The sequence below is a fragment of the Triticum aestivum genome, chromosome 7D (genome assembly GCF_018294505.1).
Source record: "Triticum aestivum cultivar Chinese Spring chromosome 7D, IWGSC CS RefSeq v2.1, whole genome shotgun sequence".
Lineage (NCBI taxonomy): Eukaryota > Viridiplantae > Streptophyta > Magnoliopsida > Poales > Poaceae > Triticum > Triticum aestivum.
Window position 1 is genome coordinate 546,310,150 of NC_057814.1, and position 16,178 is coordinate 546,326,327.

A 16,178-nucleotide genomic window follows, 5' to 3' on the forward strand; every position below is an offset into this window, starting at 1 on the left:
GATGTTCCTTTTGTCTTTGATGATGATTGTGTAGAAGCATTTGAAATACTTAAGAAAGCCTTGATTTTTGCACCTATTATTCAGCCACCTGATTGGAATTTACCCTTTGAAATTATGTGTGATGCTAGTGATTATGATGTAGGTGCTGTTCTAGGACAAAGAGTTGATAAGAAATTAAATGCTATCCAATATGCTAGTAAAACTCTAGACAGTGCCCAGAGAAATTATGCTACTACTGAAAAAGAATTTTTGGCAGTTGTATTTGCTTGTGATAAGTTCAGACCTTATATTGTTAATTCCAAAGTAGCTGTTCACATTGATCATGCTGCTATTAAATATCTTATGGAAAATAAAGATGCTAAACCTAGACTTATTAAATGGGTTCTCTTGCTACAAGAATTTGATTTGCATATTATTGATAAAAAGGGAGCTGAGAACCCCGTTGCAGACAACTTATCTAGGTTCGAGAATGTTCTTGATGACCCACTACCTATTGATGATAGCTTTCCTAATGAACAATTAGCTGTCATAAATGCTTCTCGTACTGCTCCATGGTATGCTGATTATGCTAATTACATTGTTGCTAAATTTATACCACCTAGTTTCACATACCAGCAAAAGAAAAAGTTTTTCTAGGATTTAAGACATTACTTCTGGGATGACCCACACCTTTATAAAGAAGGAGTAGATGGTGTTATTAGACGTTGTGTACCTGAGCATGAACAGGAATATATCCTACGCAAGTGTCACTCCGAGGCTTATGGAGGACACCACGCTAGAGATAGAACTGCACATAAGGTATTGCAATCCGGTTTTTATTGGCCTACTCTTTTCAAAGATGCCCATAAGTTTGTCTTGTCTTGTGATGAATGTCAAAGAATTGGTAATATTAGTAGACGTCAAGAAATGTTTATGAACTATTCACTTGTTATTGAACCATTTGATGTTTGGGGCTTTGATTATATGGGACCTTTTCCTTCCTCTAATGGGTATACACATATTTTAGTTGTTGTTGATTATGTTACTAAGTGGGTAGAAGCTATTCCAACTAGTAGTGCTGATCATAATACTTCTATTAAGATGCTTAAATAATTTATTTTTCCGAGGTTTTGAGTCCCTAGATACTTAATGACTGATGGTGGTTCACATTTTATTCATGGTTCTTTTCATAAAATGCTTGCTAAGTATGATGTTAATCATAGAATTGCATCTCCATACCACCCACAGTCTAGTGGTCAAGTAGAACTGAGTAATAGAGAAATTAAATTAATTTTGCAAAAGACTGTTAATATATCTAGAAAGAATTGGTCCAAGAAACTTGATGATGCATTATGGGCCTATAGAACTGCATATAAAAATCCTATGGGTATGTCTCCGTATAAAATGGTTTATGGGAAAGCATGTCACTTACCTCTCGAACTAGAACATAAGGCATATTGGGCCATTAAAGAGCTCAATTATGATTTCAAACTTGCCGATGAGAAGAGACTATTTTACATTAGCTCACTTGATGAATGGAGAATCCAGGCTTATGAGAATGCCAAACTGTTTAAAGAAAAAGTTAAAAGATGGCATGACAAAAGGATACAAAAGCATGAGTTTAAGGTAGGTGATTATGTTTTTTTATACAACTCTCGTTTAAGATTTTTTGCAGGAAAACTCCTCTCTAAATGGGAAGGTCCTTACGTCATCGAGGAGGTCTATCGTTCCGGTGCCATAAAAATCAACAACTTCGAAGGCACAAATCCAAAGGTGGTGAATGGTCAAAGAATCAAACATTATATCTCAGGTAATCCCATAAATGTTGAAACTAATGTTATTGACACCATAACCCCGGAGGAGTACATAAGGGACACTTTCCAGAAACGTTTCAGACTCCGAAAAGGAATAGGTATGTGGTACGGTAAGTAAACCGACTCCAAAATAGTTCTAATAGCATTTTTTTCTCTGTTTCGGAATATTTAAGAAAATAGGAAAATAAGAAGTAGTCTGGGAAGGACACGAGGCATCCACAAGGGTGGAGGGCGCGCCCTACCCCCTGGGCACGCCCCCCTGCCTCGTGCGCTCCTCGTGTGCCCTCCAGACTCCGTTTTCCTGCACGATACTTCTTTTGGTCGGTAAAAATTCATTATATAATCTCCCGAAGGTTTTGATCACCGTATCGTGGAAAAATCCTCTGTTTTTGTTTTTGAGTTGTTTATGCCGCAGATTAGATCAAGATGTCTTCTCAAGAGTCAGTTGGGGAGAGCCGGGTATCCCACCCAACAACGTGGCCAAAAACAAACAGCGATGCCGATCACTTTGGGCCATCAACTCAAGAAGAGATGGAGGCCGACTTGAAAAGGATAGATACCATGGAGGAAGATCAAGAAATTACCTCTCGTCTCCAAGCCAGATTTATGATGGAGGTGTTGGGAAGCGTAGTAATTTCAAAAAAATTCCTACGCACACGCAAGATCATGGTGATGCATAGCAACAAGAGGGGAGAGTGTTGTCCACGTACCCTCGTAGACCGTAAGCAGAAGCGTTATGACAACGCGGTTGATGTAGTCGTACGTCTCACGATCGACCGATCCTAGTAACGAACGTACGGCACCTCCACGATCTACACACGTTCAGCTCGGTGACATCCCACGAACTCACGATCTAGTAGAGTGTCGAGGGAGAGCTTCGTCAGCATGACCGCGTGATGACGGTGATGATGAAGCAGCCAACGCAGGGCTTCGCCTAAGTAGTACGACGATATGACCGAGGTGGATTATGGTGGAGGGGGGCACCGCACATGGCTAAGAGATCAATGATCAACTTGTGTGTTTATGGGGTGCCCCCTCCCCCGTATATAAAGGAGTAGAGGAGGGGGAGGGCCGACCCTCCTATGGTGCGCCCCATGGGGAGTCCTATTCCCACCGGGAGTAGGATTCCCCCCATTCCCTAATTGGACTAGGAGTGGAAGGAAGGGGGAGAGAGGGGGAAGGAAAGGGGGGGCCCACCCAATTCAGATTGGGCTTGAGGGGGGTGCGCCCCCTACTAGGCCTCCCTCTCTTCTCTCCCACTATGGCCCAATAAGGCCCATATACCTCCCGGTGCACCGATATATGCCCGAACTAACCCGGAACCATTCCGATGTCCAAACATAGGCTTCCAATATATCGATCTTTACGTCTCGACCATTTTGAGACTCCTCGTCATGTCCGTGATCATATCCGGGACTCCGAACTACCTTCGGCACATCAAAACACATAAACTCATAATACCGATCGTCACCAAACGTTAAGCGTGCGGACCCTACGGGTTCGAGAACTATGTAGACATGACCGAGACACGTCTCCGGTCAATAACCAATAGAGGAACCTATATGCTCATATTGGCTCCCACATATTCTACGAAGATCTTTATCGGTCAAACCGCATAACAACATACGTTGTTCCTTTGTCATCGGTATGTTACTTGCCCGAGATTCGATCATCGGTATCTCAATACCTAGTTCAATCTCGTTACTGGCATGTCTCTTTACTCGTTCCGTAATGCATCATCCCGCAACTAACTCATTAGTTACAATGCTTGCAAGGGTTATAGTGACGTGCATTACCGAGAGGGCCCAAAGATACCTCTCCGACAATCGGAGTGACAAATCCTAATCTTGATCTATGCCAACTCAACAAGTACCATCGGAGACGCCTGTAGAGCACCTTTATAATCACCCAGTTACGTTGTGACGTTTGGTAGCACACAAAGTGTTCCTCCGGTATTTGGGAGTTGCATAATATCATAGTCATAGAAACATGTATAAGTCATGAAGAAAGCAATAGCAGTATACTAAACGATCAAGTGCTAAGCTAACGGAATGGGTCAAGTCAATCACATCATTCTCTAATGATGTGATCCCGTTAATCAAATGACAACTCATGTCCATGGCTAAGAAACTTAACCATCTTTGATTCAACGAGCTAGTTAAGTAGAGGCATACTAGTTACACTCTGTTTGTCTAAGTATTCACACATGTACTAAGTTTCCGGTTATTACAATTCTAGCATGAAGAATAAACATTTATCATGATATAAGGAAATATAAATAACAACTTTATTATTGCCTCTAGGGCATATTTCCTTCAGTCTCCCACTTGCACTAGAGTCAATAATCTAGATTACATAGTAATGATTCTAACACCCATGGAGTCTTGGTGCTGATCATGTTTTGCTCGTGAGAGAGGCTTAGTCAACGGGTCTGCAAAATTCAGATCCGTATGTATCTTGCAAATCTCTATGTCTCCCTCCTTGACTTGATCGCAGATGGAATTGAAGCGTCTCTTGATGTGCTTGGTTCTCTTGTGAAATCTGGATTCCTTTGCCAAGGCAATTGCACCAGTATTGTCACAAAAGATTTTCATTGGACCCGATGCACTAGGTATGACAGCTAGATCAGATATGAACTCCTTCATCCAGACTCCTTCATTTGCAGCTTCCGAAGCAGCTATGTACTCCGCTTCACATGTAGATCCCGCCACGACGCTTTGTTTAGAACTGCACCAACTAACAACTCCACCGTTCAATATAAACACGTATCCGGTTTGTGACTTAGAGTCATCCAGATTAGTGTCAAAGCTTGCATCAACGTAACCATTTACGACGAACTCTTTGTCACCTCCATAAACGAGAAACATATCCTTAGTCCTTTTTAGGTATTTCAGGATGTTCTTGACCGCTGTCTAGTGATCCATTCCCAGATTACTTTGGTACCTCCCTGCTAAACTAATAGCAAGGCACACATCAGGTTTGGTACACATCATTGCCTACATGATAGAGCCTATGGCTGAAGCATAGGGAACACCTTTCATTTTCTCTCTATCTTCTGAAGTGGTCGGGCATTGAGTCTGACTCAACTTCACACCTTGTAACACAGGCAAGAACCCATTCTTTGCTTGATCCATTTTGAACTTCTTCAAAAATTTATCAAGGTATGTGCTTTGTGAAAGTCCAATTAAGCGTCTTGATCTATCTCTATAGATCTTGATGCCCAATATATAAGCAGCTTCACCGAGGTCTTTCATTGAAAAACTCTTGTTCAAGTATCCTTTTATGCTATCCAGAAATTCTATATCATTTCCACTCAACAATATGTCATCCACATATAATATTAGAAATGCTACAGAGCTCCCACTCACTTTCTTGTAAATATAGGCTTCTCCAAAAGTCTGTATAAAACCATATGCTTTGATCACACTATCAAAACGTTTATTCCAACTCCGAGATGCTTGCACCAGTCCATAAATGGATCGCTGGAGCTTGCACACTTTGTTAGCATCCTTTGGATTGATAAAACCTTCAGGTTGCATCATATACAACTCTTCTTCCAGAAATCCATTCAGGAATGCAGTGTTTACATCCATTTGCCAAATTTCATAATCATAAAATGCAGCAATTGCTAACATGATTCGGGCAGACTTAAGCATCGCTACATGTGAGAAGGTCTCATCGTAGTCATCTCAGATTTCATGGCCTCAAGCCATTTCACGGAATCTGGGCTCATCATCGCTTCCTCATAGTTCGTAGGTTCGTCATGGTCAAGTAACATGACTTCCAGAACAGGATTACCGTACCACTCTGGCGTGGATCTTACTCTGGTTGACCTACAAGGTTCGGTAGTAACTTGATCTGAAGTTTCATGATCATCATCATTAGCTTCCTCACTAATTGGTGTAGAAGTCACAGGAACCGATTTCTATGATGAACCACTTTCCAATAAGGGAGCAGGTACAGCTACCTCATCAAGTTCTACTTTCCTCCCACTCACTTCTTTCGAGAGAAACTCCTTCTCTAGAAAGGATCCATTCTTAGCAACGAATGTCTTTCCTTCAGATCTGTGATAGAAGGTGTACCCAACAGTTTCCTTTGGGTATCCTATGAAGACACATTCCTCCGATTTGGGTTCGAGCTTATCAGGTTGAAGCTTTTTCACATAAGCATCGCAGCCCCAAACTTTAAGAAACGACAACTTTGGTTTCTTGCCAAACCACAGTTCATAAGGTGTCGTCTCAACGGATTTAGATGGTGCCCTATTTAACGTGAATGCAGCCGTCTCTAAAGCATAACCCCGAAATGATAGCGGTAAATCAGTAAGAGACATCATAGATTGCACCATATCTAGTAAAGTACGATTACGACGTTCGGACACACCATTACGTTGTGGTGTTTCGGGTGGCGTGAGTTGTGAAACTATTCCGCATTGTTTCAAATGAAGACCAAACTCGTAACTCAAATATTCTCCTCCATGATCAGATCGTAGAAACTTTATTATCTTGTTACGATGATTTTCCACTTCACTCTGAAATTCTTTGAACTTTTCAAATGTTTCAGACTTATGCTTCATCAAGTAGATATACCCATATCTGCTCAAATCATCTGTGAAGGTGAGAAAATAACGATACCCGCCGCGAGCCTCAACATTCATCGGACCACATACATCAGTATGTATGATTTCCAACAAATCTGTTGCTCGCTCCATTGTTCCGGAGAACGGAGTTTTAGTCATCTTGCCCATGAGGCATGGTTCGCAAGTACCAAGTGATTCATAATCAAGTGATTCTAAAAGTCCATCAGAATGGAGTTTCTTCATGCACTTTACACCAATATGACCCAAACAGTAGTGCCACAAATAAGTTGCACTATCATTATCAACTCTGCATCATTTGGCTTCAGTATTATGAATATGTGTATCACTACTATCGAGGTTCAATAAAAATAGACCACTCTTCAAGGGTGCATGACCATAAAAGATATGACTGATATAAATAGAACAACCATTATTCTCCGATTTAAATGAATAACCGTCTCGCATCAAACAAGATCCAGATATAATATTCATGCTTAACGCTGGCACCAAATAACAATTATTCAGGTTTAAAACTAATCCCGAAGGTAGATGTAGAGGTAGCGTGTCGACCGCGATCACATCGACTTTGGAACCATTTCCCACGCGCATCGTCACCTCGTCCTTAGACAATCTTCGCTTAATTCGTAGTCCCTGTTTCGAGTTGCAAATATTAGCAACAGAACCAGTATCAAATACCCAGGTGCTACTGCGAGCATTAGTAAGGTACACATCAATAACATGTATATCACATATACCTTTGTTCACCTTGCCATCCTTCTTATCCGCCAAATACTTGGGGCAGTTCCGCTTCCAGTGACCAGTCCCTTTGCAGTAGAAGCACTCAGTCTCAGGCTTAGGTCCAGACTTGGGCTTCTTCACTTGAGCAGCAACTTGCTTGCCATTCTTCTTGAAGTTCCCCTTCTTCCCTTTACCTTTTTTTTCTTGAAACTGGTGGTCTTGTTGACCATCAACACTTGATGCTCTTTCTTGATTTCTACCTCCGCGGCCTTTAGCATTGCGAAGAGCTCGGGAATTGTCTTATCCATCCCTTGCATATTATAGTTCATCACGAAGCTCTTATAGCTTGGTGGCAGTGATTGAAGAATTATGTCAATGACACTATCATCGGGAAGATTAACTCCTAGTTGAATCAAGTGATTATTATACCCAGACATTTTGAGTATATGCTCACTGACAGAACTATTCTCCTCCATCTTGCAGCTGTAGAACTTATTGGAGACTTCATATCTCTCAATCCGGGCATTTGCTTGAAATATTAACTTCAACTCCTGGAACATCTCATATGCTCCATGACGTTCAAAACGTCGTTGTAGTCCCGGTTCTAAGCCGTAAAGCATGGCACACTGAACTATCGAGTAGTCATCAGCTTTGCTCTGCCAGACGTTCATAACATCTGGTGTTGCTCCTGCATCGGGTTTGGCACCTAGAGGTGCTTCCAGGACGTAATTCTTCTGTGCAGCAATGAGGATAATCCTCAAGTTACGGACCTAGTCCGCGTAGTTACTACCATCATCTTTCAACTTAGCTTTCTCTAGGAACACATTAAAATTCAACGGAACAACAACACGGGCCATCTATCTACAACAACATAGACATGCAAAATACTATCAGGTACTAAGTTCATGATAAATTAAAGTTCAATTAATCAAATTAATTAAGAACTCCCACTTAGATAGACATCCCTCTAGTCATCTAAGTGATCACGTGATCCAAATCAACTAAACCATGTCCGATCATCACGTGAGATGGAGTAGTTTTCAATGGTGAACATCACTATGTTGATCATATCTACTATATGATTCACGCTCGACCTTTCGGTCTCAGTGTTCCGAGGCCATATCTGCATATGCTAGGCTCGTCAAGTTTAACCCGAGTATTCTGCGTGTGCAAAACTGGCTTGCACCTGTTGTATGTGAACGTAGAGCTTATCACACCCGATCATCACGTGGTGTCTCGGCACGACGAACTTTCGCAACGGTGCATACTCAGGAGAACACTTATACCTTGAAATTTAGTGAGAGATCATTTTATAATGCTACCGCCTAAGCAAAATAAGATGCATAAAGGATAAACATCACATGCAATCAATATAAGTGATATGATATGGCCATCATCATCTTGTGCCTTTGATCTCCATCTCCAAAGCACCGTCATGATCACCATCGTCACCATCTCGCCAACTATTGCTTCTACGACTATCGCTACCGCTTAGTGATAAACTAAAGCAATTACATGGCGATTGCATTTCATACAATACAGTGACAACCATATATGGCTCCTGCCAGTTGCCGATAACTTCGTTACAAAACATGATCATCTCATACAATAAAATTTAGCATCATGTCTTGACCATATCACATCACAACATGCCATGCAAAAACAAGTTAGACGTCCTCTACTTTGTTGTTGCAAGTTTTACGTGGCTACTACGGACTGAGCAAGAACCGTTCTTACCTACGCATCAAAACCACAACGATTTTTCATCAAGTATGTGCTGTTTTAACCTTCAACAAGGATCGGGCGTAGCCACACTCGATTCAACTAAAGTTGGAGAAACTAACACCCGCCAGCCACCTATGTGCGAAGCACGTCAGTAGAACCAGTCTCGCGTAAGCGTATGCGTAATGTCGGTCCGGGCCGCTTCATCCAACAATACCGCCGAATCAAAGTATGACATGCTGGTAAGCAGTATGACTATTATCGCCTACAACTCACTTGTGTTCTACTCGTGCATATAACATCTACACATAAACCTGGCTCAGATGCCACTGTTGGGAAACGTAGTAATTTCGAAAAAAATCCTACGCACACGCAAGATCATGGTGATGCATAGCAACGAGAGGGGAGAGTGTTGTCCACGTACCCTCGTAGACCGTAAGCGGAAGCGTTATGACAATGCGGTTGATGTAGTCGCACGTCTTCACGATCGACCGATCCTAGTACCGAACGTATGACACCTCCGCGATCTGCACACGTTCAGCTCGGTGACGTCCCACGAACTCACGATCCAGTAGAGTGTCGAGGGAGAGCTTTGTCAGCACGACGGCATGATGACAGTGATGATGAAGCAACCGGCGCAGGGCTTCGCCTAAGCACTACGACGATATGACCGAGGTGGATTATGGTGGAGGGGGGCACCGCACATGGCTAAGAGATCAATGATCAACTTGTGTGTCTATGGGGTGCCCCCCCGTATATAAAGGAGTAGAGGAGGGGGAGGGTCGACCCTCCTATGGCGCGCCCCATGGGGAGTCCTACTCCCACCGGGAGTAGGATTCCCCCCTTCCCTAGTTGGACTAGGAGTGGAAGGAAGGGGGAGAGAGGGGGAAGGAAAGGGGGGGCCGGCCCCCCACCCAATTCGGATACAAGACCCCTTTTCTTCGGAGTTGGCTTAGGAGTTGGTTCAGGAAGTGTCCAAGTGTTTTCATTTGTCAACATATTATTCAATAGAATTTTAGCTTGATCAGCAGTTCTTTCCCTGAAAACACAACCAGCACAACTATCTAGGTGGTCTCTGGAAGCATCGGTTAGTCCATTATAAATGATATCAAGTATTTCATTTTTCTTGAGAGGATGATCAGGCAAGGCATTAAGTAATTGGAGAAGCCTCCCCCAAGCTTGTGGGAGACTCTCTTCTTCAATTTGTACAAAATTATATATTTCCCTTAAAGCAGCTTGTTTCTTATGAGCAGGGAAATATTTAGAAGAGAAGTAATAAATCATATCCTGGGGACTACGCACACAACCAGGATCAAGAGAATTAAACCATATCTTAGCATCACCCTTTAATGAGAAGGGAAATAATTTAAGGATATAATAGTAGCGAGTTTTCTCATCATTAGTGAATAGGGTGGCTATATCATTTAATTTAGTAAGATGTGGCACAACAGTTTCAGATTCATAGCCATAAAAAGGATCAGATTCAACCAAGGTAATTATCTCAGGATCAACAGAGAATTCCCATTCCTTATCAGTAACAAAGATAGGTGAAGTAGCATAAGCAGGATCATACTTCATTCTAGCATTCAGAGATTTTTGTTTCAGCTTAGCTAATAATTTCTTAAGATCACTTCTATCATTGCAAGCAAGAAAGTCTCTAGCAGTTTCTTCATCCATAACATAACCCTCAGGCACAACAGGCAATTCATATCTAGGGGGAGAATCTTCATCATCACTTTCATCAATATTATCAGTTTCAATAATTTCATTCTCTCTAGCCCTAGCAAGTTGTTCATCAAGAAATTCACCAAGTGGCAAAGTAGTATCAAGCATAGAAGTAGTTTCATCATAAGTATCATGCATAGCAGAAGTGGCATCATCAAGAACATGCGACATATCAGAATTAATAGCAGAAGCAGGTTTAGGTGTCGCAAGCTTACTCAAAACAGAAGGTGAATCAAGTGCAGAGCTAGATGGCAGTTCCTTACCTCCCCTCGTAGTTGAGGGATAAATTTTGGTTTTCTCGTCTTTCAAGTTCTTCATAGTGACCAGCATATATAAATCCCAAGTGACTCAAATAATAGAGCTATGCTCCCTGGCAACGGCGCCAGAAAATAGTCTTGATAACCCACAAGTATAGGGGATCGCAACAGTTTTCGAGGGTAGAGTATTCAACCCAAATTTATTGATTCGACACAAGGGGAGCCAAAGAATATTCTCAAGTATTAGTAGTTGAGTTTTCAATTCAACCACACCTGGATAACTTAATATCTGTAGCAAAGTATTTAGTAGCAAAGTAGTATGGAAGTAACGGCAACGGTAGCAAAAGTAATATTTTTGGGTTTTGTAGTGATTGTAACAGTAGCAACGGAAAAGTAAATAAGCAAAGAACAATATGTGAAAAGCTCGTAGGCATTGGATCGGTGATGGAGAATTATGCCAGATGCGATTATTCATGCAACAGTTATAACATAGGGTGACACAGAACTAGCTCCAATTCATCAATGTAATGTAGGCATGTATTCCGAATATAGTCATACGTGCTTATGGAAAAGAACTTGCATGGCATCTTTTGTCCTACCCTCCCGTGGCAACGGGGTCCTAGCGGAAACTAAGGGATATTAAGGCCTCCTTTTAATAGAGTACCGGACCAAAGGATTAACACATAGTCAACACATGAACTCCTCAAACTGTGGTCATCACCGGGAGTGGTCCCGATTATTCTCACTTCGGGGTTGCCGGATCATAACACATAGTAGGTGACTATAGACTTGCAAGATAGGATCAAGAACTCACATATATTCATGAAAACATAATAGGTTCAGATCTGAAATCATGGCACTCGGGCCCTAGTGACAAGCATTAAGCATAGCAAAGTCATAGCAACATCAATCTTAGAACATAGTGGATACTAGGGATCAAACCCTAACAAATCTAAGTCGATTACATGATAAATCTCATCGAACCCATCACCGTCCAGCAAGCCTACGATGGAATTACTCACGCACGGTGGTGAGCATCATGAAATTGGTGATGGAGGATGGTTGATGATGACGATGGCAACGGATCCCCCTCTCCAGAGCCCCGAATGGACTCCAGCTCAGCCCTCCCGAGGGAGATTAGGGCTTGGCGGCGGCTCCGTATCGTAAAATGCGATGAATCCTTCTCTCTGGCTTTTTTCTCCCCGAACACGAATATATAGAGTTGGAGTTGAGGTCGGTGGAGCTCCAGGGGGCCCACGAGGCAGGGGCGCGCCCAGGGGGGCAGGCGCGCCTCCCACCCTCGTGGACAGGGTGTGGCCCCCTGGCCTTGATTCTTTCGCCAGTATTTTTTATTATTTCCAAAAATAATCTCCGTGAAGTTTTAGGTCATTCCGAGAACTTTTATTTCTGCACAAAAATAACACCATGGCAATTCTGCTGAAAACAGCGCCAGTCCGGGTTAGTTCCATTCAAATCATGCAAGTTAGAGTCCAAAATAAGGGCAAAAGTGTTTGGAAAAGTAGATACGTTGGAGATGTATCACTAAGCTAACGGAATGGGTCAAGTCAATCACATCATTCTCTAATGATGTGATCCCGTTAATCAAATGACAACTCATGTCCATGGCTAGGAAACTTAACCATCTTTGATTCAACGAGCTAGCTAGTTAAGTAGAGGCATACTAGTGACACTCTGTTTGTCTAAGTATTCACACATGTACTAAGTTTCTGGTTAATACAATTCTAGCATGAATAATAAACATTTATCATGATATAAGGAAATATAAATAACAATTGCCTCTAGGGCATATTTCCTTCAAGAGGAACTCGAGAGCTCAGCAATTCCAAATTCGGTCATCCCTCCCAATGCTAGATTTCTTTCTTATGAAAATATGAAAAAGAGTGTTACTTGTTCTCCCACAGCTATGCAACATCCATGGGTGAAAGAAGCTTTAGCCGTCACGGGTAAACTCTGGAAGGAAACAATGGATCTTAAGCAGCAAATCAATAAGCTCGATGAAGAGAACCGTATCCTAAGGGGCATCATCGCCAAAAATATCACATCACTACCTCCGAAGAAAGAGACATAAACACGTGGGTATGGGCACTCCCCTTGGCAACTGCCAAGCTTGGGGGAGGTTCCCCGGAATCGTAGCACCATCACACTCCTATCTTTACCGTTTTTCTTAGCTCGATCCTTTTGGTTATATCTTGATCTAGTAGAATAAAGTTTAGTATGATCTAGCTTTGAGTTTTTGTGTTGATCCTTATCTATGTAATCGAGTCCGTGAGCTATATATAATGAAGATTAGTTTTGAGTCGAGGGCTTTGCTATCTTGCTATGATCTTGAGGGAGTAAAAGAAAAATAAAGAAGAAAAAGAAACAAAAAGATCATATTGACTTATGGAGAGTAATGACTTCACATATAAAGAGTATGATGAATAAAAGTTGTTGGGAGTTAACAAACATAGTTTTGGTCATCGTTGTAATTAATAGGAAGTAATAAAGGAAGAGAGGTTTTCACATATAGATATACTATCTTGGACATCTCTTATGATTGTGAGCACTCATTAAAATATGACATGCTAAAAAGTTGATGTTGGACAAGGAAGACAACGTAATGTGTTATGTTTTCTTACATCCGAAATAAATTATATTGTCATGGATCATCCAACATGTTGAGCTTGCCTTTCCCCCTCATGCTAGCCAAATTCTTTGCACCAAGTAGAGATACTACTTGTGCTTCCAAGTATCCTTAAACCCAGTTTTTCCATGAGAGTCCACCATATCTACCTATGGATTGAGTAAGATCCTTCAAGTAAGTTGTCATTTTTGCAAGCAATAAAAATTGCTCCCTAAATGTGTATGATCAATTAGTGTGGAGAAAATAAGCTTTATACGAGCTTGTGATATGGAAGAAATAAAAGCGACGGACTGCATAATAAAGGTCCCTATCACAAGTGCCAATATAAAGTGACGTTCTTTTGCATTAAGATTTTGTGCATCCAACCATAAAAGCACATGACAACCTCTGCTTCCCTCTGCGAAGGGCCTATCTTTTATTTTTTGTCTTATATCTTATACAAGAGTCATGGTGATCTTCGCCTTTCCTTTTTACACTTCCTTTGGCAAGCACTATGTGTTGGAAAGATCCTGATATATATATCCAATTGGATGTGGGTTTTCATAAAGCACTATTGTTGACGTTACCCTTGAGGTAAAAGGTTGGAAGGCAAAACTATAAGCCCCTATCATTCTTTGTGTCCGATTAAAACTTCATACCCATAAGTATTGCGTGAGTGCTAGCAATTGTGAAAGACTAAATGATAGTTGAGTATGTGGACTTGCTGAAAAGCTCTTATATTGACTCTTTCTGATGTTATGATAAATTGCAATTGCTTCAATGCCTGAGATCATAGTTTGTTAGTTTTCAATGAAGTTTCTGATTCATACTTGACATTGTGAATAGATTGTTATTTCAGCATAAGAAATCATATGACAATATATATATGATGTTGTTTTAAGAATGATCATGATGCCCTCATGTCCGTATTTTATTTCATCGACACCTCTATCTCTAAACATGTGGACATATTTTTCGATATCGGCTTCCGCTTGAGGACAAGAGAGGTCTAAGCTTGGGGGAGTTGATACGTCCATTTTGCATCATGCTTTTATATCGATATTTATTGCATTATGGGCTATTACTTCACATTATGTCACAATACTTATGCCTTTTCTCTCTTATTTTACAAGGTTTACATGAAGAGGGAGAATGCCGGCAGCTGGAATTCTGGGCTAGAAAAGGAGCAAATATTAGAGACCTATTCTGCACAACTCCAAAAGTCCTGAAACTCCACGAAAGACAGTTTTGGAATATATTAAAAATATTGGGCGAAGAAAGCACCAGAGGGGGGCCACCCACTGTCCACGAGGGTGGAGGGCGCGCCCCCTGCCTCGTGGGCCACCTGGAAGCCCCCCGATGCCCATCTTCTGGTATAAGGTGTCTTTTGTCCTGGAAAAAATAAGAAGGAAGCTTTCGGGATGAAGCGCCGCCGTCTCGAGGCGGAACCTTGGCGGAATTAATCTAGGGCTCCGGCGGAGCTATTCTGCCTAGGAAACATCCCTTTGGGAGGGGGAAATCGTCACCATCGTCATCACCATCGATCCTCTCATCGGGAGGGGGTCAATCTCCATCAACATCTTCACCAGCACCATCTCCTCTCAAACCCTAGTTCATCTCTTGTATCCGATCTTTGTCTCAAAACCTCAGATTGGTACCCGTGGGTTGCTAGTAGTGTTGATTACTCCTTGTAGTTGATGCTAGTTGGTTTATTCGGTGGAAGATCATATGTTCAGATCCTTTATGCATATTAATACCCCTCTGATTATGAACATGAATATGATTTGTGGGTAGTTACGTTTGTTCCTGAGGACATGGGAGAAGTCTTGTTATAAGTAGTCATGTGAATTTGGTATTCGTTTGATATTTTGATGAGATGTATGTTGTCTTTCCTCTAGTGGTGTTATGTGAACGTCGACTACATGAAACTTCACCATTATTTGGGCCTAGGGGGAGGCATTGGGAAGTAATAAGTAGATGATGGGTTGCTAGAGTGACAGAAGCTTAAACCCTAGTTTATGCGTTGCTTCGTAAGGGGCTGATTTGGATCCACATGTTTCATGCTATGGTTAGGTTTACCTTAATTCTTCTTTTGTAGTTGCGGATGCTTGCGAGAGGGGTTAATCATAAGTGGGATGCTTGTCCAAGGAAGGACAGTACCCAAGCACCGGTCCACCCACATATCAAATTATCAAAGTAACGAACGCGAATCATATGAGCATGATGAAAACTAGCTTGATGATAATTCCCATGTGTCCTCGGGAGCACTTTCCTTTATATAAGAGTTTGTCGAGGCTTGTCCTTTGCTACAAAAAGGATTGGGCCACCTTGCTGCACCTTGTTTACTTTTGTTACTTGTTACCCGTTACGAATTACCTTATCATAAAACTATCTGTTACCAATAATTTCAGTGCTTGTAGAGAATACCTTACTGAAAACCGCTTGTCATTTCCTTCTGCTCCTCATTGGGTTCGACATTCTTACTTATCGAAAGGACTACGATAGATCCCCTATACTTGTGGGTCATCAACCTTCAAGCACTAACCTCCCCGGCAACGGTACCAGAAAAGAGCTTTGTTGACAGGGTGTTAGTGTCGCTTACCTCGCCTCCCCGGCAACGGCGCCAGAAAAGAGCTTGATGTCTACTACACAACCTTCTTCTTGTAGACGTTGTTGGGCCTCCAAGTGCAGAGGTTTGTAGGACAGTAGCAAATTTCCCTCAAGTGGATGACCTAAGATTTATC